This window comes from Manis pentadactyla, chromosome 6, assembly GCF_030020395.1.
Source record: "Manis pentadactyla isolate mManPen7 chromosome 6, mManPen7.hap1, whole genome shotgun sequence".
Classification (NCBI taxonomy): domain Eukaryota; kingdom Metazoa; phylum Chordata; class Mammalia; order Pholidota; family Manidae; genus Manis; species Manis pentadactyla.
Genome location: NC_080024.1, coordinates 5666381 through 5687737, shown reverse-complemented (window position 1 = coordinate 5687737; position 21357 = coordinate 5666381). Strand labels below are relative to the sequence as shown.

The 21357-nt window shown below is 42.3% G+C and overlaps 1 long non-coding RNA gene across 1 annotated transcript in view; it reads left to right on the top strand.

The window, feature by feature from the left end:
- The window catches only part of LOC118920369 (uncharacterized), a 76477-nt gene extending 57870 nt beyond the window's left edge, over nt 1-18607 (top strand). The window contains exon 4 of the long non-coding RNA XR_008998127.1: nt 15479-18607. This is a non-coding gene — a long non-coding RNA (uncharacterized LOC118920369). The remainder of the gene's footprint in view (nt 1-15478) is intronic.
- Nucleotides 18608-21357: the final 2750 nt, after the last annotated feature.

Genomic DNA, 21357 nt, shown 5'->3' with positions numbered 1-21357 from the left:
ATGCATGACATGCATTTCTATGTGAAAACCTAGGAGCGCTCCTGCAGCAAAAAAAAAATTCTCTGCTTCCTTCTTCTTCTTTTTTTTTTTTGTAGATAATTATTTTTTATTGAAGGGTAGTTGACACACAGTATTACATTAGTTTCAGGTGTACAACACAGTGATTCAACATTTATATACATGATAATTCTAGGTACCAGCTATCACCATACCAAGTTGTTACAATATTTTAACTATATTCCTTATGCTATACATTACATCCCGGTTACTTATTTATTTTACAATTGGAAGTGTGTACTTTTTTTTTTTTTTTTTGGTGAGGGCATCTCTCATATTTATTGATCAAATGGTTGTTAACAACAATAAAATTCTGTATAGGGGAGTCAATGCTCAATGCACGATCATTAATCCGCCCCAAGCCTAATTTTCATCAGTCTCCAATCTTCTGAAGCATAATGAACAAGTTCTTACATGGAGAACAAATTCTTACATAGTGAATAAGTTACATGGTGAACAGTGCAAGGGCAGTCATCACAGAAGCTTTCGGTTTTGTTCATGCATTATGAACTATACACGTCAGTTCAAATATGACTATTCATTTGATTTTTAAACTTGATTTATATGTGGATACCACATTTCTCTATTATTATTATTTTTAATAAAATGCTGAAGTGGTAGGTAGATACGAGATAAAGGTAGAAAACAGAGTTTAGTGTTGTAAGAGAGCAAATGTAGATGATCAGGTGTGTGCCTGTAGACTATGTGTTAATCCGAGCTAGACGAGGGCAATAAACATCCATGTATGCAGAAGATTTCTCTCAGAACATGAGGGGGGAGGTTCTAAGCCTCACCTCTGCTGCTCCCCATTTTCTCACCAGATGGCCCCCTGCGACTGTGCCTGTCTTAGGTTGTTCCTCCCTTGAGGAATCTTACCCGTCTCTGGCTAACCAGTCATCTTCCAGGGCCATACAGGGAAATGTAAAGTTGGTAAGTGAGAGAGAAGCCTTATTGTTTGAAATGGTTAGCTTTTTATTTCTTTGCATATTTATGCCCTGTGGCTTCTATGCCCAGCATTTGTCTTGAGGTATCTTTACCACTTGGAAGAATTATGATACACAGTAAATTCGATATGAGGCACGAATTCTATTTAAGGGTTGTAATTAGGAAGGAAGAAGAAAAGCTATAGAAGTAGCAGGGGGAAGAAAACATGGGAAGATTGATTATTTCTTTGACATATCTTCTTGTAGAGTAACTTCAGCATGTATAGGTTTTAAACTACTAATTAAATTGCGCACACACATTAACATAATAGGAGTACAGTTACATAACCAAAGCATACCTGTAATTACCAGCCATCTCCAGTGAAACCAAGAAAACCAGTTAGGCACCTTAGGCATTTGTGAAAACTTACCTATGATATGGTGGATATTGTCCAACTGAACTTGAACAGTCTGAGAGAAATCAGACAAATTAAAACAACCCATTCCTGGGGAATGTTCACATCCCTTATGTTCTTTTACCTTCTTCTTAAACTTGATTTAACCCAGTGTTTCCCAGATACCTTTGCCTGTGGAACACACTGTCTAATGGAATACATGGGACTTTAAGTTTAAAAAAACATATATACTTAAAGTTAGTTTCTGATAGTTTGCATTGTTGTGAAAGAACATGATCTGGAAGATACAGATTTTTTTGTTGTGTTTTGTTTTGGGATTGCCTTTATGGTCTACTGCATGTTCAGTTTGTGTACATACTCCGTTTGTGCCTAAAGAGAATGCATCTTTCCCCATTGTTGAATGCTAGGATATCGAAGGTCTATTACACTGGGTTTGTTAACTCGTGGGGGACGGCTCTTATATACTAACATTGTTGTGTATTTAACATATTAACAGCTGAGGAAGGTATGTTGGAACCTTTCACCCTGGTGAAGAATATATCAATTTCTCCTAGTTCTATCAATTTTTGCTTTATATGTTTCATAGTTATTTAGGATAATACAAATTTGGAATTGCCATGTCAATATAGAGTGATCTTTCTTATCTCTAGTAATAATTTATCTGTCTAATATTTTTATAGCTGCTTCAGATTTCTTTTTATTTGTCCTATATCTTTAATTGTCTTATTTTAGCTAACAGTACCCTTATGCTTTAGGAGTGTCTCATTGAAATAGAGCAAAGCAGATGTTTTTCTTACCCAAAACTGATAATCTTTGTATTTTCAGTGGAAAGTTTAGTTCATTTTTATACATTGTAATTATTATATATGGAGGCTTCTTTTTCCAGCTTCATCTTTGTGCTTTCTGTGTGCCCTGCTAATTCTCTTTTGGGTGTTTTTCTTCTGTTTGGATGAGCTAATTTGTTGTTCTTCTTCTGCTTTTTCCACTTTAAGTTTTTTGTGGTTGCATTTAGAATTCCAGCTGACTGAGCCTTGACCGTAACTGAAGTTAGTATCTTGACCACTGCTGAACAATCCCTCCACCTCCAGACTTACCTGCTATTGCTTTCCAGCATTTTGTTATTTCTTTAAATTATTGTCATTATTTTATATATACTTTAAAAAGTGCATCCACTTGCTTGAAAATTATTTTACTTGCTATTTCTTCACCATCAGACCTTCCTTCTGGAATCATGTCCTCGTCTTGGAGAACATATTTTGGAGTCTTTTTGGTTAAACTCTCTTAGTGGTAAAACTATTGTTTGCCTGTCAAATTCGATTCCATTTGCCATTGCTTTTAAAAGTTAGTTTACTGGGTTGCCATCCTGCGTGAGCACTGTCTCCGGCTCCCATTGCAGCCAGTGTCATGTCTTCTGTAAATCTAATTGTCACTTGTTGGTGATCTATTTCTTGTCTCTGACTGCTTTTAGGATCTATTGTGTTTTGTTGGATTTTCGTAATTTCCCTGTAATCTGGTATGATGTGGATTTCTTTTTATTTAATCAGTTTGGGATTCACTGTGTTTTTAGTAACTGGGGATTCATATTCTCTTCAGTTCTGGAAAGCTCTGAGCCATTATCTCTTTAAGTACCTCTCTTCCATTCTCTCTAATCTGGAATTTTGATTAAATGCATGTTATCCTTCCTCACTCCTTATTTTATATTTCTTCGTCTCTCTTCCATATTTTCCATCTTGTTTTTCTGTGCTAAATATCAGCTAATTCCTTCAAGTCTGCTTTTTAGTTCTTCCTTAAACTGTATTTAATCTACTTGTAAGCCAACTATTGAGTTTTTCATTTTATTATTATAATTTCACTTGTAAGTTGTTATTTAAAAGTTATTCCTGGAAATTTTAGTTGTTCCTTATTTGTGGGCATTTTCGTTCTTTTATTTCTTTGAATGAAAACAGCTATTTTATAGTCTGAATGTGATGATTCCAGTAACTGAAGTATTTGGGAAACTCATTCTGTTGTTTGTGACTCGCTGCTTTCCCTCATAGAGGCTTACTTCTTTGTACATTTTGGAATTAGTTTTAAATTTATGCTCATCTGCATGTAATTTGAGGCGATCCCAAGGATATGCACTGTGGGTGTTTTGTCCATAGGGGGTTTGCTTCTGCAGGGGGCCAGGGGCCTCGCCAGGTGGGGCCTTCTGCCCTCCCTGCCTGAGTTCCAGGCCTTCTAGAGCCTCTCCTGGTTGGCCTCCCTCCCCTCCCCTTACAGAATGAGCTCTACTGAGAAGCTGAGAACATGGAAAGAGAGCCTTCAAACGAATTTCCCTTGGAGTATTCAGTGGCTGTTAGCAGGTTTTCCAAACTTTGCTGGGTTTGGGCTCAGATGACTTTGAGTGTCGGCTAAGGCAGAGTGATGACTGAGTTACCATTTTCCTGCAAAAGCCACACTCTCAGGATGAGACTGAGAGAAGGGGAAAAGCCGTATGGATGGCAAAACAATACACGCAAAACATTCTTTATGTGTGATGACACATTAATGGCGTGACTCATAATCTTTTTCCCAATAACGTTACTAAAAGAAGCCAATATCCAGGGAAGAGCCTCAGAAGCTTCAAGTGCTGATTTAAAATAAGAATGTTTATCTTAATTACCTAATCACTCAAGAGGCTCTCAAAAACTTATTATACATCATTTCAGTCGAGGACATAATATTACGCCCAAAGCATATTTAAATCATCATATTAGATCTAACACTATGACAAGAGACAAAATAACCTAATGTAATTTCTGTTTATGCTGAGTGGCTTGATAAAAAGGATGATTGTTTTTCTATTTGAATAATGAGCACAGTAGAGATGAGGAAGTCTGATAGCAACCTTGATTTTGTTGTTGTTGGTAAAATCAAGCCCAGGACCCATACTGGCAAATTCAAATCCATGTTAGCTGAGACCCGCGTCCTGGCCTCAGGGCTGCTGCAGACTCCAGTGCCACTTAGGAAAGTTCTCCTGTCTGGATCCTGATTTGCCAAGATATGAAGAGATTCCCTCTAGGACTTCTAGAATTGCAAGATTTTGGTGATAAATATACGTCAATCATTGCAATATAAGGAGTACTAAAGATTGGCCCACACTTTACATTTTGTAGCTGACGAAATCCAGTCTTTGAAATGTTTGGTGGGTGACTTGCTTATGACCAAGTCATACATAGGCTGAAGGTATTTTGTGAAAGAAAAAGAAAGGAAGGAAGGAGAAAGAAGGAAAGAAAGAAAAAAGAAAGGAAAGGAAGGAAGGAAGGAAGAGAGAAGGAAGGAGGAAGAGAAGGAGGGAGGGAGCAAAAAGGAGCAATCTTATAAAGTTAATTTTGAGATGGTGCAGTAAGAGGGAAGGACCTCAGCCCTGTCTGGCAGCTACTGACAGGTTATAAATATGCAAAAAATTCCCAATCTTCAGACAATATGGTTCCTCATGAGTTCAACGATGTCTTTAATGACAGTTTGTTCATTTTTTGTAAAAACACTTAAAAACCTCCGGAAGGTTATATTTTGGGGTGAGATGTATAGTGCTTTTGCAGAGAGGTGGTTTTAGACTCTATTAGATGCCTAGATACTGTGATACAATATTTCAGAATTTTTGAGAAACGCTGATCTGGAAAAAGAGAAAAACAAGAAATGGAGAAGGAGAATCTTATGTACGTAAATTCCTCCAGGGGAGAAAGAGAGTGAGTGGCAAACAGAGGGGCAGGGTTGAGGGGGAGCCCTCCGTGGATGGTCCTTCTCTTGAGATTTATAGTTTTTCCAGTTACATATTCACATTTCTTTCTATGTGCTGGCACGATGTTTTCTCTCTTTTACCCTTTTCACAGGTCTCCTCCTGCCTCCCAAAAGGCCTTGACACAGGCTTACCACACCATCCAAAAGTAGGGTGTCCTGTGAAACCTTTCATAAAATGAAATGGCATAAAGCTAAGAAACAATCACCATTATTTGTATGGAAAATTTTGAGCATTCCAAGACCCAGGAAAAAACTCCCTTAGGCTTTTCTGATGATACCTTAGGACACATCTTGTTAACAGACGCACAAAGTACATCAAGATAAGGCACAGGTGCGCACACAGTTCGAAGCTCTGGCGGCTTGATGCTGAGACACGAAGTGCGGTTCCCGGGGAAGGAGCTTAGCAGGCCCCTCTGCTGCGCAGGGTGGGCGCTGCCTCTGCAACAGCTCTCTGCAAAATTAATGCCAAAGCTATTTTTGCTTTTCCCCTTTTTGTCCATAAAAGCAAAAATCCTCTTCAGATTTCTTTCTGTTATCAGCAACAGGTACTAATGTAGGTCTTTTGTAGAAGCAAAGTGGTGTAAAGTGAACTTTTGAAAGCAAGAGATACTTGTATTTGATTTACTAAAATATGGCTTCTTCCTACCAATGACTGCCCATGTTTTTAGATCAATTTTTCAAAACAGCTACAAAATTCTTACGTTTCTTTTTAACTTTGGGAAAAAATATGTTAGTTTTCAAATAAAATTATATATGTGGCAGAAACTACTGCTGTCTACCCAACATATGTATTTCCCTTCCTCCATTCCAACAGATTCTTTTCAGAATGGCAATGTGCTTGTTTATCTTCTCAGCTTCCTTTGCGAAGGGTGTCTATGTGACACAGTTCTAGTCATGCAGTATAAGCAAAAGCACCCAGGGAGGGCTTACCTTGTGTAATAAACAAAACTTTTAAGTTAAGTTCCTTTGCCCTCAACCTGCACGGAATGTACGAAGATGGAGGAGGCACAGCAGCTATCTTGTGATCATGAGACTGAAAGGCACAAGCTAACAATGACAGAGATGACAAAGCAGGAAAATAAAAGTCGCCTGGATTCCTGGATGACTTTGTGGAGCTGCAATAATACCCCTGGATATTCTAAACTCCATCTTCTATCATTACCTGAAATAAACCCTCCAAAGTCACTATTTAACTGATTTCCTTTATTGTATCTGAAAGGAATTTCTAACCAATATAAAATGCCTGACTAGTATAGACATATCCTAAATGCTTTAAACATTGCTGACCATGGTCAACTCATATTTTATTTCAAGTGTGGAGTACTGGCTGAGAAGAAATCAGCATTCCCGTGGTAGTATAAATGCACAATGTCAAAATGCTTTGTGGTATAGAACTCTTCTGATGAAATTCCAAGGAAATAATCCTTATTAGTAGTTAAGGCTTATGCATAAATATGTTTACTACAAAACTGTTTAAGTTATTAAACTATTAGAAAGCACTAAATGTTCAAAAATATGTAAAGATTATAAAGTGTGGTGCTCAGTAGGGTAGGATGGTCTACAGTCATTAAGAATTTCATTTTTCAAGTACATTCTTAATAACAGGAAAAATGCATGTGTTGTAACATTAAGCTAAATGTGCAGGACACAAACTGTGGATTTAATGTGATAAAAACTACATTGAAACTCACTGTACAAAAGCTGGGAAATAGAAAAGTCATTACTATGGGTTGGTGTATATATGATTGCTTTCTATTTCTTTATGTTTTCCTGTATTTCACAAATTTTCTACAGTCAGAGGAATTAGAAGGAAAAAGATTTTTTAAAGGCGCTTTCTATTTCATCTTCATTTTTTTTCTTCAGAAACACATCTTCAGCAGAATCTTTTAGCCTGTTCTTAAATAGGGTAAAATGGCTATTTTATAATACATTCAAACTTTATAAGGACTCAAACTCTAAGAAAGGTACTGGTTCAGTTCATACAAAATGTTCATTATCCAGCCTTCCCTGAATCAAAATATGTCTTACTAGAGACCATACCTAATTCAAGTGTCAGAGCCCAGGTCTCACATGTGGCTCCTTGAGAAGTCTGCATCCCATTCTAGGTCCGTCTGTATCCACCTCCCTCCCTTGGCTTCTCGTCTTGGGCCAAGTAGTTCCCCAGGACCCAGTCCCCTGGGTCTCTTGGACCCTTTGATTCTTGTGCCATGCAGCTGTGTCCTGATTCTGGAAGCAGTCAGGTTCTCTATGGTGCCAAGTTCTTGGTCAACTGCTCCAAGCAATTCCCGCCTCTTTCTCTGCTCCAAGGGCTTTCTTCCTCCCTGGGGCATATGCTGGCTGTTTCATTTCTTTTCCACCAGCACAGAGGGCTTTGAGCTGCTCATGGTTCATCCTGGGAGCACATCTAGAAGCAGTTTCCCACAAATACACAGTGGACGGCAGCATAGACTGGATGCTGCGCGAGGTGGTGGTGGCTGTAGGGAAAGGGTTTACTGGAGGGCAGACGCAAGCTCAGAGCATTTACACAAGAACCTTGACTTGCCCTGACAAGAGCTGCCATGTGCCACTCTCTCCCCCATCCAGTTTACCCGGGAAAGTAGCTGTGTGGCTTCTAAGTGCTTTCCTTCCTTCTGCCGTCCTACAGTGGGAGCCAAGCGATGCCACCAGAGTTTAAAATATGAAACCAGGCAACAGCACTTTTCCTTATTAAGCATTTTTTAAACTAACAACTCATCCCTCAACTATTTAGAGAAAAGGGCTCAGCCCTGGCAAGTACCAGGCATTCAACAACGAGAAGCATTTCTAATAACAGGGAGGAGAGTGAATCATGTACCAGAGCCCCGGGGCTGGCTGGTCCTGGAAGCCTTAGAAACATGTTTTTGCTTCATTATTCACTTCAGACTGTTGCTCTTAGTCCTTAGGAGGACAATGACAGCTCTTGTTCTTCAGGTTGATTGTTCTGATGCAGAGAGTGGACCAGGACCCACAGGGGGCCAGACTTTTGATTCATAAGCCTGCCAAGACTGACCCTAAACATGGTATTTTCTGAGGCCTGCTCCCAAGTAAAACACACTTGAGATGGAGAACAGACTTACAAAGAAGTACATCACACTGTGGCTTAGGGCCAATAGATAACTTTAATCAACTGGTTTCAACATATACCAAATCAGTAGGTTTGCAGATAGGTTATTCTCAACACTTTAAAAAAAAAGAGGGAGAAATGCAAGCTTATCCAGTTACCCAGTATCTGCCTTCTGCCGTGGTTCCTTGTCCTGGAAACCCTGTAGGTGTGGAGGTCTCTGTAAGGGCATGGAGGTGGGGAATGTGGACTCTGATCACAGTGTCTCAGACAGAGCGATTAGGCCGTGCAAATAGCTCGTCCCGGGGTGGACAGCCCCTTATGAGGAGCTCTGCATCTTTATCTCTGGTAACTTTCTACCTCTTGGCCTCAAAGTCTTTCCAAGAACCCATCTTCTGATCTAAGACTGAGTAGTACACACACGAAACCAGGAATCAATTAAACTACCACTAGAGGAAACCTTTTCATGTATTAGTCCACAGTTATAAAACAATACACAGGCATGGGCCATTTTCCTTTAGAAAATGTAGATAGATGGGTAATAGATAGAAAACACTAAACATCAAAACCTTGTGTAGTTCCCTTTAGAAGGTGATTTATATATTATTTTTTTAATTGATCTGTATTTGCTGAAGTATATACAATACAATTAAAACAAAAATTTTTTTAAAGGAGAAAAACCAGAAGAGCCCAGGACGGCCCCAGACCCCACTGTTAGCTTCTGTGCCAGCGCAGCTGCCTGGGTGCCTGAATACGCACAAGTCCTCACAGTTCCAGAATTACAACATTTGTTCAGAGGGACAAAGGTGGCCCTAATTCAATCTGTGACAAGGTCCGCCTCAACTCCAATTCCACTTCAGGACAATAGAGCGGAAACAGTTGTCTGCGACTGAATGGAGGAGAAAAGAGAGGAAAACCAGAGGTCTTAGGGAAAGCCCAGTGACCCTGTGACACCCCAGGTCATCCCAGAGTAGAGAAAGCTGCCACACCACTGACTAAGGGGTGATGACAGTTTAAGCAGCCACAGCCCTGCCACCTGTCAAGGCAGGCGGCTTTGGGATCCCCTGACTGGTGCTTGTTCCTGGGGCAGTCTGCCATGCCATGCAGAGAGCAGGGCATGGTGAGGAAACCTTCCCTGGAGTCCTGGCTACAGCAAGAGCCAAAGATGTGACTCTGAGTCGAGGCTAGCCCTGGCTCTCCAGGCCCTGCCCTGGTTGATAACCCCTGACCTTTCCTGTTCTTCTCTATCCCTCCTGGAACTGGCCCAGGGTTCCCTTTTGAAGGGCTTTGGCAGAATCTGCAGTGATGTCTGGCAGAGTCTAGCTGAATGCCCACCTGTGCATAAGCTGGTGCTGCTCAAACACTGGATGTGATCCGACAAGTTGACCAAAGAATCCCAAGTCCACAGCAATTCAGCCTGTTCCAGAGACACCAGCAGGTTCTGGAAGACCCAAAGGGCCTACCTTCCTTTGAGATAATTTTTCTGCAAAAAGAAGACAAAGATTATCTTAGAGAATATGCCTGATTCATGTTCTCAATAAGATCCAGGCAAGCATAACACTTAGTAAATTACAAGAAACTTTTGTTAAAAATGCTAAAATATGAAGCATGGAATGATGGTGTGAAAGGGGCAGCCCACTCCTAAGAGAGAGCATGAGTATTCACGTGGAAAGCGAACCTGGACACGGATGCTGTTACAAGCTGCACGTGACAATTATAATCAGTTACTTTACACATCACACAAATCCCTGTTTGCTTTTGAAAGGAGAGCATGGTGTAGAGGCTGACGAGCAAGGTAACTTCTCTTTGGTCTTTCTGAAATGCAGCCCATCACCTCCCACCCCCATCCTTGATCAGTGGCTCCCCCAGAAGAATGTAAAGGTCACACAGCACCTGTACACAGTGGAGGCTGGATCAAGACATCCTTTTGCTATGAATGAATTCAGTGTTGCTTCTGCCTCTTCCTCACTCATGAGCATGACTTGCTGGGACACCAACCGTCTTTTCAGCCCCACCTTGCCCTTGACTCTTTACACTGGCTCTTGAGCACACATCTCTGTTGGGGAAGGAGAAATGGAGGTGGTACCAGAATGTGCAAATATCTTCAGAGATTTGAAGTGAACTTGCAACAAGATCTGTACTCCCAAGGCATGATCTGGTCTGGGAAGAGACAGACTGCGTCAGTGCAGCGGGTAAGACAGGCCCCCACGACCCTCTCCTCCCTTCGATGCTCTCTCACTGGGCAGCCACGTCTGTAGTGAGAACTCCAATGGCTTTAGTCTCATCTCATTCCTGGCAGACAAACACATGAAAATAGACTTGTCAGTCATTTTCACGATTTCCAGGGTGGCTGCCAAGGAACCAGCAGGACCAAATGTGGGAACTGCCGTGGTAAACGTGCACCTGCTATTTTCCCATTAACATTTTCCCGTGTGGGGGTGCAATTCTGCCAACTTGTCAGAAGATTTTATCTGTTTATATTACAATGTGTGAATTCCATTTTTTTGTGTGTGAAAAAAAAACCCACAGATGAGTCCCCCTTGATTATATGTTCTTGGTATTGTTAGAACAGGCCTCTGCATTGGGAATATACAGTGGTCAGGTCAGTAACTCACCTTGGCCCTACAGTTCAAGTCTGTTCTCATCATTCTCCACCAGAATGAACACCAGCCTTGACCACCCTGATCTCCTGCTCTCTGTATTTGAGTCAACAAAACTATGGGGGTGTGTGTGTGTCTGTGTGTGTGTGTGCTCTTATTATCCCCACTTTACAGATGAGAATACTGAGGCCCATCAGGGTTGGTGACTTGCTTAGGGTTCTGTAGCCCAGAGAGCTGGGGTCAGGGTTAGAGCCCCTGCAATTTGTCTCTAGGGCCCATGCAGTTAGCACTGCCTTGCTGAGATTGGTATTCATGCCATCTCAGTCAGTCAGGGGTAGATTGCTTAGCAAAAACAAACAAACAAAACAGGATATTCAGTTAAATTGAATTTCACATTAACAATAAAGCTTTTTTGGTACAAGCATTTCCTATGGAATATTTGGGTACTTTTACTTAAAAATTCTTGTTTATATGAAATTCAAATTTAACGGGGCATCCTGTATTTTATCTGGCCACCCTACGCAAGAGAAGCATTGGCAATTGATTGCCTGTTAGGGAATCCGGAAGCCTGGGGATTGGGCTGGCCTCGTGGGAGAGGTGGGGGTCAGTCAAGACCGACAGGTCAGTGGAGGCAGCCAGGAAGCTCCATCTCATCCTGGCTCCCGTCTCACTGCCCAGAGGGATGCTGGTAGGAGCTCCATGGAAAGTGCTCACAGCCACTACATGCACATGGGAGCACACCACTCACACACATCTATTCCCACACAGCCCAGGCCCTCTGGCCAAGATGCCAATCCATCAGGAGCTAGCTCAGTACCCTGGTGGAGTTTCAGGCCTCTGCTGGGCAGATGGGAAGCAAAGCCAAGGTAGGGACTTGGGAGAACCGCAGGCGGAGCCCTCCCCTTAAATGAGAGGGCACAAGGGGGTTCTAGGACCTTGCATGCTTCCTCTTCACAAGCACCTGAATCTCTGGATTTGCAGCATTTCCCAGAAATCAGTGGTTTGCTCTGTCTAGACTTGTCATCATTGTATTTGCAGAAAGCCCCCATGGATTCCTAGATGTGGCTAATTTTAAAATTCACCTTGCAGTGAAGATACACAGTGTTTCTATTTTATGATTTTATTTGTGCATGTACCTATTAGACACAGGCAGATATAGAGATCTTTGCTTCAGAAATGGTGATTTATGTTGTCATTGTTTAAATGAGAATAGTGCTCTGCCATCTTCCTCAGGAAACCTGCGTCATGCATCAACTGGATTGTAAGATCCTTCAACACTGGACAGGTTTCAACCACCTCGTACCCGGTATAGAGACGCACACATTTTTTTTTATTTTTCCTTTATTTGATTTGTAAAATTTGATTAAGCAAATACCGTTTGGTCAAAATAATTTACACTGCTCTAGGCAACAGTATTCCTTAGCCATTTCATTAGATGATTAATAACTATAACACATAATTGAACTCAACGTCCACTGTTGCCATTTCCAAAGCAGATGAGGTTTCATTGTTTATTACTGTTGATAGGAAAAATTGAGTTACCTTGGCTAAACGAGAGAGCAGACAGCATTGTACTTGCGCCGCACCGAGGATCCTGCAGGAGGGTGCTCACTGCACGCCAGCTGGTTTCTCTGGTATTTTGGTGGAAAAAAGGAGATGTTTATTAAAACATTAAAACAAATATCAACAAAGTAACAATTTATCTTTATATTAAAAATTGGTTTGGTGCACACTGTAGATTTGGGGTTTGTTCAGGACTGAGTAGAAATATATTTGAGGCCAAAATATATCTTTCTGGAACCTTCAAGAATACACAAAGTGAAAGAAAGATTAGGATAGTGAGTGATCAAAACCGAAAGTTTCTGTGATGACTGCCCTTGTACTGTTCACCATGTAAGAACTTATTCACTATGTAAGAATTTGTTCACCATGTAAGGACTTGTTCGTTATGCTTCAGAAGATTGGAGACTGACGAGAATTAGGCTGGGGGTGGATTAATGATTGTGCATTGACTCCCCTATACAGAATTTTATTGTTGTTAACAACCATTTGATCAATAAATATGAGAGATGCCCTCTCAAAAAAAAAAAAAGAAAGATTAGGGTATGATTATCAAGCGGCTCCAAAATCAAAGTGATTAGATTTTCTAGAATCTGTACAAAATGATGAAAGGATACATGCAACGTAGGTAAACCAGAATAGTCTTCATTGTTAAATGTTTGAAAGGAAGCATTAGATGTTAGACTTACCACTTCCACAATGAACTGTTGATGCTTGGAATGCAGACTTGTTGGAACAAAGCAGTCAGAGTCACTCATTCAAAGCGGAAGTGTAGATAAGAATCACACGGGCAGTGCTCGATGCTGCTGGAACAGTCCTGCCCTCGCTTCAGCATGGAGTGGAAACTGGGTAAAATTGCTCAGTGCAGGACACAAGCAGGGGTGGTCCTCACAGAACCAGTCAGAAACACCTCCACAAGCCAAACCTGAGAGGACTGTGACGTTTCTAGTCAAGGTCCACACCCTGACATTCTAAAAGCAAAGCCAATGTCTCTGTTAACGTGTGTTCCAAGTCCATCAGCCACGGACCTGCCATTACTTCAGCCAGGTCAGGGTTGGAGAAGAGGAATGCTGGTCTAAGTGCCAGCATTTCTTCTCAATCTGGTTAAAATATGGCTACATGCTGCTTGTCTCTAGTTATATTGGGCAAGGAAGTCTGGGTTCAATAGGGGTGTGTGTGTATAAAATCTTTGATAACATTCACTTTAAAAAGCCATCCTTGTATAAGCTTAACTAAGAGATTCAGAGACTGCACACACAAAACCTAGGGGGGCCGAAGTGTTTGTCCAGGACAAGGTGCAGGAGACATCCAGCCCTCACCAGGTGCAGGCTGGGAGACGGAGGAATCCCGTGGATCCTGCTACAGTCAGGGGAGCTGGGGTACAGGGGCGCCAGCCTGCATTCCTGTCAGGATGAGGGCAGTTCTGCTCCTGGGTGACCTAGTTTGCTGATCCCACCAGGGGAGTCTTCCTGGAATCAGTGCTGCACTGTGGAGTCCTGGGCATGTGCTGGCTACTCAACAGAATGTGGTCTCTCCCCGAGAGGGCGTGTGCCGTCTTGAGCTGGCCATCCTCATGGTTTCTCTGTCATTGACTGTCAAGGGCACAGCAATCTTGATGTACCACCATTGAATTTAATGAGAAGTCACTGAGAACTGTTGAAACTTTAATAAAAGGTCACTTCTTTTAGGTCATTGTGTGGGTTATATATTTCACCTGTTGACAGGTACCAAGGGATGGATACAGACTGTGCTGCCTCCAGATCTGGGTTCAAATTTCTGCTCATCCACTTATAGTCAGGAAAGCTTGGAAATCATGGTTCATCCGTGGTCAAGATGCAAATAATGACAGTGCTAACGCCGAGGGTTTTACATGTGTTAAAGAGGTCATCCTATGTAACGTGTGTAACACTGGGTCTGACAAATTTTTAAAAATCATTATTATTATCATGGAGTGAGAATGGGTGACTCCAGGTGGGGAGAGGCAACAGAGAAGGTTCCATTAGCTTTCTGAGCTTAGGACATTTCAGTATTAATTTTGAAAGGTATGTCAACAAAACAAACAAATATCTGCTGAGCCCTTACCACATACCAAGCATGATTCAAAAGGTTGGACAAGATAGTCGGCATCCTGCCCTCAGGAAGCTTACATTCCAACAAGAAGACAGATAAGGAAAGACAATTTAACTCATGCAGAGGTACAGACCCTCAGACATTGTGTCAGGAATGATTTTTGCATAACCCCTCTGATAACCATACAACTTAGCTTTGGTTTGTCACCAGCCAGTGAGAAATTTTATAGAATTCCTCACCACTGAGGCTGGGCAGATGGAGACAGCATCCTCAGCCCCCGCCAAGTGGGGGTGGGGCAGGAAGTGTTCAGTCTGTGTCTGAATCTACCTCCCACCAGAGTTGTTCAGCTTTAGGAAATTCCTTCTGCCATAAGCTAAAAGGGTGGGTACGAGACTGTCACCCAGTGGGGAAGAGAGAGCTTCAACTCAGAGAACAGCATTTCTGAGGTCTCTCGGTGGGGTTGGGGGGATCTCTGAAGGCTTCAATACATCAGGTTCTTTCAAAGCTGAGAGATTAGAAAATGCAGTTTCCACCATGGCTGCTCCCATGCTTAAGGAGCACGTGGAGGAACTGTCTCCCAGCGAGCACGTTCATTAGGGGGCTCTCTGTGACTCAGATGCAGGTCCTGTGAGTCACGCGGTGTGAAACAGGGCAGGCAGAGGGCAGGGGTCAGTGTAGGTGGAGGGCAGGGAACATCAAAGAGAGAGGGATACGTTCTTTCTTTTAACCTACATGAGGCAATTTCCCAATGACATGGATGGGTTACCAAGTGGCTTTACCTAGAAAGCCCTGGGTCCTTTAGCTGGAGGACTCGAACCCAAGGAGATGGAAATCCAAACACAATGCATATTTCAACTTGTTATTTGTAATTTGTAGCAACTGGTCTGGGTCCTTGAAAAATGGCAAAAAATGGTTAGAAAAGCTATAGTTTGCAGCAAAGAGAAAGAAACAATTTGGCAAAAACTTCACTCACGTCAGAAAGAAATAATTCAGAATCATATCTTTTCCTGACAGGCAGCGAAATGTGTCGAAACAAGTCTGGGACTGGAAGCACGAACAGGCAGACATGGGACACCGGTCGTGACCAATCCCTCGGCCTGCTGGCTGTGGAACACCGCCTGGAGACACCATGAGGACCTGTTGAAAGTGGTCCTTTGAAATCCACAGGACACAGCAAGAAGATGAAGGGCGCATTACGTTTGAGTTTTATTACCTCCGCCGACCGCACTTTGGTAGGAGGGACATCTGAGTAGCCCCGTAGACAGAGACCATGGCTATTTGGGGCTGACTTGGGCTTGGGATAGACATGGCAAAAGATGACAGAAATTAGGACAAGAAGGTGAAGTTGGGTCTTTTGATCAGAATAAATCTTAACTCATTCCACCGTTACTTACATCTTGTTCACATGCTTTGCATAGGTTCCATGCCATGTTCCCTGGCGTGATGAAGGCTGAAGCAGAAATAGGTTCTGCTGTCAAGGAGCTCATAATTTAGTAATGAGTGTAAGGTTCACACACACAGAAATATCTATAACACGAAGTACCGTGACCCAGTTCAACTCAGGCGCCTGCCGCCGGGGGAACAGAAACAATTGCAGGACAAAGTTCCTCTGCCTTGTGAGGTCTCAGCCCTGGCAGCTTCCTCCCATGTGGCCCTGGGAGCCTCCCGGAGAAACCTAGGTCCCTGGTCTCCTCCTTGGGCTCCGGCACTATGGTCTCCGATGGCCTCTCGGGACACATTCCAGCAGCAGCTCTGCTCCCAGCACCCGCGGGAGGCCCCTCAATAGAGTGCATTCCTTGCTTTGGTCTGGAGCCGGGCCCACAGTGACTGTTCTGTTAGGAAGGTAGGGATCCGGCTTTCTTTTCTTCTGCATAAAGACAGGCCAACACTATCTAGTGAGCAATGAATGGTTTTCTGATGTGTTTGAACTCGATTCTCGAATATACTGCAATCTATGCATTTTGTATTTTATTTCTAATCCGTAAACTTCCTATTTTATTTCATTGATCTCTTCATTCATTTTTAATACTTCACATGCACAAAGAAAGTCTCAATAAATTCCAAAAAAATACAAATGATCTATGTTAAGTACAATGAAAAGCAAAACCAAGAAATTACCAACTGCCCGCAGTAATAATACGAAAAATTGCATCAAAAAGAAATCACAGTTTCAGTGACAATATTTAGAAAATGGTAATAAGAATACCAGATGAAATTCAGTCAGAATTGTCCCTAGAGATAAATTCATAGCCTTCAACATGTTCATTAACTTTGAAATGCATTAAAAACTGCACATTCAACTCAAGAAGTAAGAAAATTGCAAAAACAAAACAAGAAGAATTAATAGAGAAAATGAAAAAACAGAACTGGTAAATCAAAGTGGTATTTCTATGGAAAAACATCAATAAAAGAACAAATATTTATTCTAAAAAAGTGTAAGTGAAAAAGGATACTAGGTGATTGTTAGGCTCACTTGTCATTCTTAACTGTTCTAGAAAGAATTAACCAAGTCTTGCATGATACTTCCTCATCAGGAGCACAACACTTATTTTGAACAGTTCATTGATTCATTTCTTTATTATATCCAAGTACCAGGAATGGTACATGGCATGTAGTCGGAGCCCAAAAATCAAGGAGATCTCAGGCAAATGAGCCCCTCCAGTTGTTATGCAGGGTGGCAAATCCTGACCTCTTACGCAATCTTTGCTGTTAATATTACAGACTGGTTAATGCGGACAGAAAATGTAAACATCAGGGAGGAGAACGGACTGGAGATGTATCTCCATTTCTGACAGAGGACGATGGCTGTGCAGCGGGACAGCAGACACCTCAAGGCAGCGCCGGTGAGGCAGACCTACACGCCGGCCTAGACACAGGGCCGTGACAAGCGAATTTAAAAAAATTACCTTTGTTCACGTGCACACACCACATACACACACATAGAATGATTTTGTCTTACATGTGCCTGCCTGTGAATATAAAATAATCAGGTCTGAATTAATTTAGGGCGAATTCAGAAAGTACCTAACACCTCTTAAGAGTAGCTATGTACTAGGCAACAGATTGGGAGGGAGTAGTTTTTCCTTCATTTCTTACTTTCCATAACTAAACTTGAAAACAAGAATGGGTGTGATAGGTGATCTTCAAAGAAAAGAACGAAACAGAAGTAGATGGAGATGGGTCAGCCTAGACGAACAGGGCCGAAGAGGAGGCGCTGCTGAGCCCCGGGAGCCCCCTCAGGCGTGTGCTGCTGACAGTCCCCCCTCCCCAGGCTCTCAGGAGGCAGCTTGGGCTGTCCAGGCCGCCCAGAGGTTGACTCACTCCGGACCCTCGGTCTCAAAGCCAGGTCCAAAGGCCTGTCATCAGGAGAGTGGAGGAAACCAGAGCAGAGGACAGGCGGCAAGAGTGAGGCGTGGACCGGGGCTGGTGCCCTCTGGGCCGGAGGTGGAGGTCCCCGCCCTGCCAGGTCGGGAAGGCTCCTGCCAGCTCCTTCCAAGTGTCTCCAGGAATCCTGGACTGGAAGAGAAGCAGCCTCTTGATCATGAGCGAACATTAGCAATTCCAGGCCTAAAACCGCACAGGCGGATGGCCTTTTTTTTGGAGAAATTCAGAAGCAATCAAAATTAAATGAGAGTCTGTTTTTTTCTTTTATGCTTTAATGCCACATTTATCATGGAGTTTTCAACACCAGAAGGCTCTTTTTTAGAATTAGTTCTCCTCAAAGAGTATCTTAAAATATCTCACAGCAGCAAAAAACAAAAATAAACCCACACATTCAGCAATTAAGCTTTTTCATCTCCTGGAAGAAACTGAAGAAAATGAAAATAATAATATCTATAAGGCTGCTTCTCTTCCCCAGCACAGCCTGGGTGGGAAGTGAGTATGGCCCACACAGGGATAAATCTTTCGCTTCTGAAGGAGTCAGACTTAATGGCTGGATCGTGAGCTGGGAGCACTGCAAGGTCGGAGGTCACATCTTGTCAGGCCCCCACTGTACCCCAGAATCCTGCACAAGCATGTCATCGTAATATCTGCCAATTAAAAGGAGTTTGGCAAACAGAGCAGAGCTTACCTGCAGAGGAGACAAGCTGCTGGACTCTGAGACTTAGCTAATACGACCTCGAGCGTAGCACTTGACCTCTTTTAAAATAATTTGGGCATCTGTCCTTCATTTTATCCTGAGTATGAGACGGCAGCATGGCAAGAGATGTGTCATTATCTCGGAAAAGTTAAATAACTTGCTTTTTAAGTCTCATAGATGGTGAAAGCTTTCTTCTTGGGACTTTTCGATACCCAATATGTTACATATTCTTTTGTTTATCTCTTCCACTACATGTAACACACATCAGCAAGAACTTTACCTGTTTTGTTGACTGCTGCTCCCTCAGCATCTAGAATAGAACCTGAAACCTCCAGCTTCTAGAATAGAACCTGGTACTTGGTAGCCACTGAATAAAAATTTGCTGTTACCTATGTTGTCAGTAGCATCCTCAAGGAAGACTTTCTGGGGAAAAGCCATCTGAGCTGAGATTTAGAGGATGAGAAACAGTGAACAAGACCAAGGGTGATGGGTAGAGAATGTCAGGCAGGTGGAATCACATGTGCAAAGGCCCAGTGGCAGGTGGGAGCATGGAAGCAAGTGGGGCTGAGACAAGGCCAGAGCAGCTGGGGTAGAGAGAGCAGGGAGCACAGGGTGGGGAGAGTGGGGCCGGAGTCCTTGTAACTCCAGGTAACCCGTTCTTCCCACAGCTACTGTCACAACTTTCATGACTTCAGCGACAGCTGCCCACCCGGTGTGACCACCCTTCTATGCTGCACTGTGACCCAGACCAACTTTCAAAAATTCAAATCTTCATAAATCCACTTCTTCCTTAAAATCCCCAAAGGTTTTCAAGATGCATGGTGCAAGGACCTGCCAGGCCTGCTGCTCAGCAAGGACAGGCGAGGCAAGAAGAGAACTAGGTGACCAACTACCAGCTTCACCAGCTACGCAGCTGTAATGAAGGGGGGGTAGTTGGATACAGGAAAGGACAGACAGACAGACTGATGGAGTAGAATGAAGTCGAGAACCAGACCACACGTACGTACACAGTCATTTGATTTGTGATAAAAGTGACATGACAAACAAGGAATTGGGAGGTTAATAAACTCTTCAATAAACTTTACTGGGTCAATTAGGGGATCATAGGGGAAAAATGAATCTCGACTCCTCTCTTGTACCAAAGATAAAAAAATCACCCTGGATACATTGCGGATCCATCTGTGACACATAATGTAAGCACACTTAGAAGGAAACAGAAGAGGACATCGTCATGACTTTGGAGTAGTGAAAGATTTCTGAAACAGGACAGAAAGGGCATTGACCTTATAGCCAAAAACCTATAAATTGAACTATATTAAAGTTAAGGACCTCTTTTCTTCAAAAGGCACTCTTAGGAGAGTGAAAAAATGAGATGGACACTGAGAGAAGACACCGGTATTACATATGCCCAACAAAGGACTTGTTATCAGGAGTAAAGAACAACTACAGACAGAATAAACAGAATAAACACATGCTCAGCAACAACAGAATAATAGATGAATAAATTATAGTATATTCACAGCATGAGTTTACTACTCACTTTTTTTAAGCAAATAACCTCCATGCAAGATGATTGTTAAAATCTCACAAACATAGTATTGAATGAACTGAGCTCTACACAAAAGGGAGTATGTCATCGGGTTCCATTTCTGTTTTTAAGAAAAAGGCAAAGCTACTCTATGCTGTTAGAAGTGAGGTCTCAGGGTACCCTTAGTGAACAGGGCCTGGTGGGAGCAAGAAAATACTGTCTGGGGTGCTGGTAATGTTTCATTTCTTGGTCTCTGTGCTGCCTACATGGGTGAGTTTCCATTTGTGAAAATTTATCTAGCTGTCCACTCCTGGGCACTTTTCTAAATTTACATTGTACTTCAATAAAGAGCTCAAATAGTATATGTGGACTGCTGTGTACCTTTATTTTGGTGGTTATCAAATTTATGTACACTGCAAAACTGCATAGAACTAAATACACAAATGAATGCAGGTCAAACTGATAAAATCTGAGTAAGATCGATGTCAATTTCCTGGTGTGATGTTTCACTGTAGTTATTGCAACATATAGTTACGCTGCCGTGGGGGAATCGTGCAGGATGTTACAACAGCATGTGAATCTGTAATCATCTCAAAGCAAGAAGTATCCTTTTAAAAGGGTGTGTATGCGCCAGAGTGGCTTTGGAAAGACGTAAACTATAACCTTGGCAGTGGGTAAGCCCAGGACAGAACGCGGCAGAGGAAGGGAAGATGAGTTTGCAGTCTCCTCGGTGCACTGATATCTCTCTGTCTTTACCATAAGAAGCTATTTCAGTACACGCATTCATGTATTACCTGGGCATACTTCTAAAAAACAATTTCTTTCCCCCAGAATCAAGATAAAAATAGATTTTTATCTGTCCCAGATCAACTGGGCTGTTCAGACATTGATGGATAAAACACATTTTCACCCTGAAGTCCAACTAGTTTGAGAGAGATTAATAATAATAACTAATAACTAAGAGGAGCCTTTTGGTTAACTCTGGGCATGGTACAAAAACAGCTTCAGAAATCAAATACTGGGCTCCTCCTGCTCTGCATGACCAACTTGCCCATTGTGGTGCCATGTGCCTCGGAACTGAAGGGACGGGGGGTGAGCCAGGGCTACTGTGCGTAAATCCCAGAGAAGGGCGACTGTCAAAGAAACTTGGTGGTAATTAGCCCAAGAAGATTCGGAATTGTTTTTCCAAAATGGCTCTTGGCCAAAATCTCATGTGCAAAAGTTTAGTCTTATGAAACATATTACTTCTTTTGAAAATAGTAAGATAGAACACCATGTGTTTTA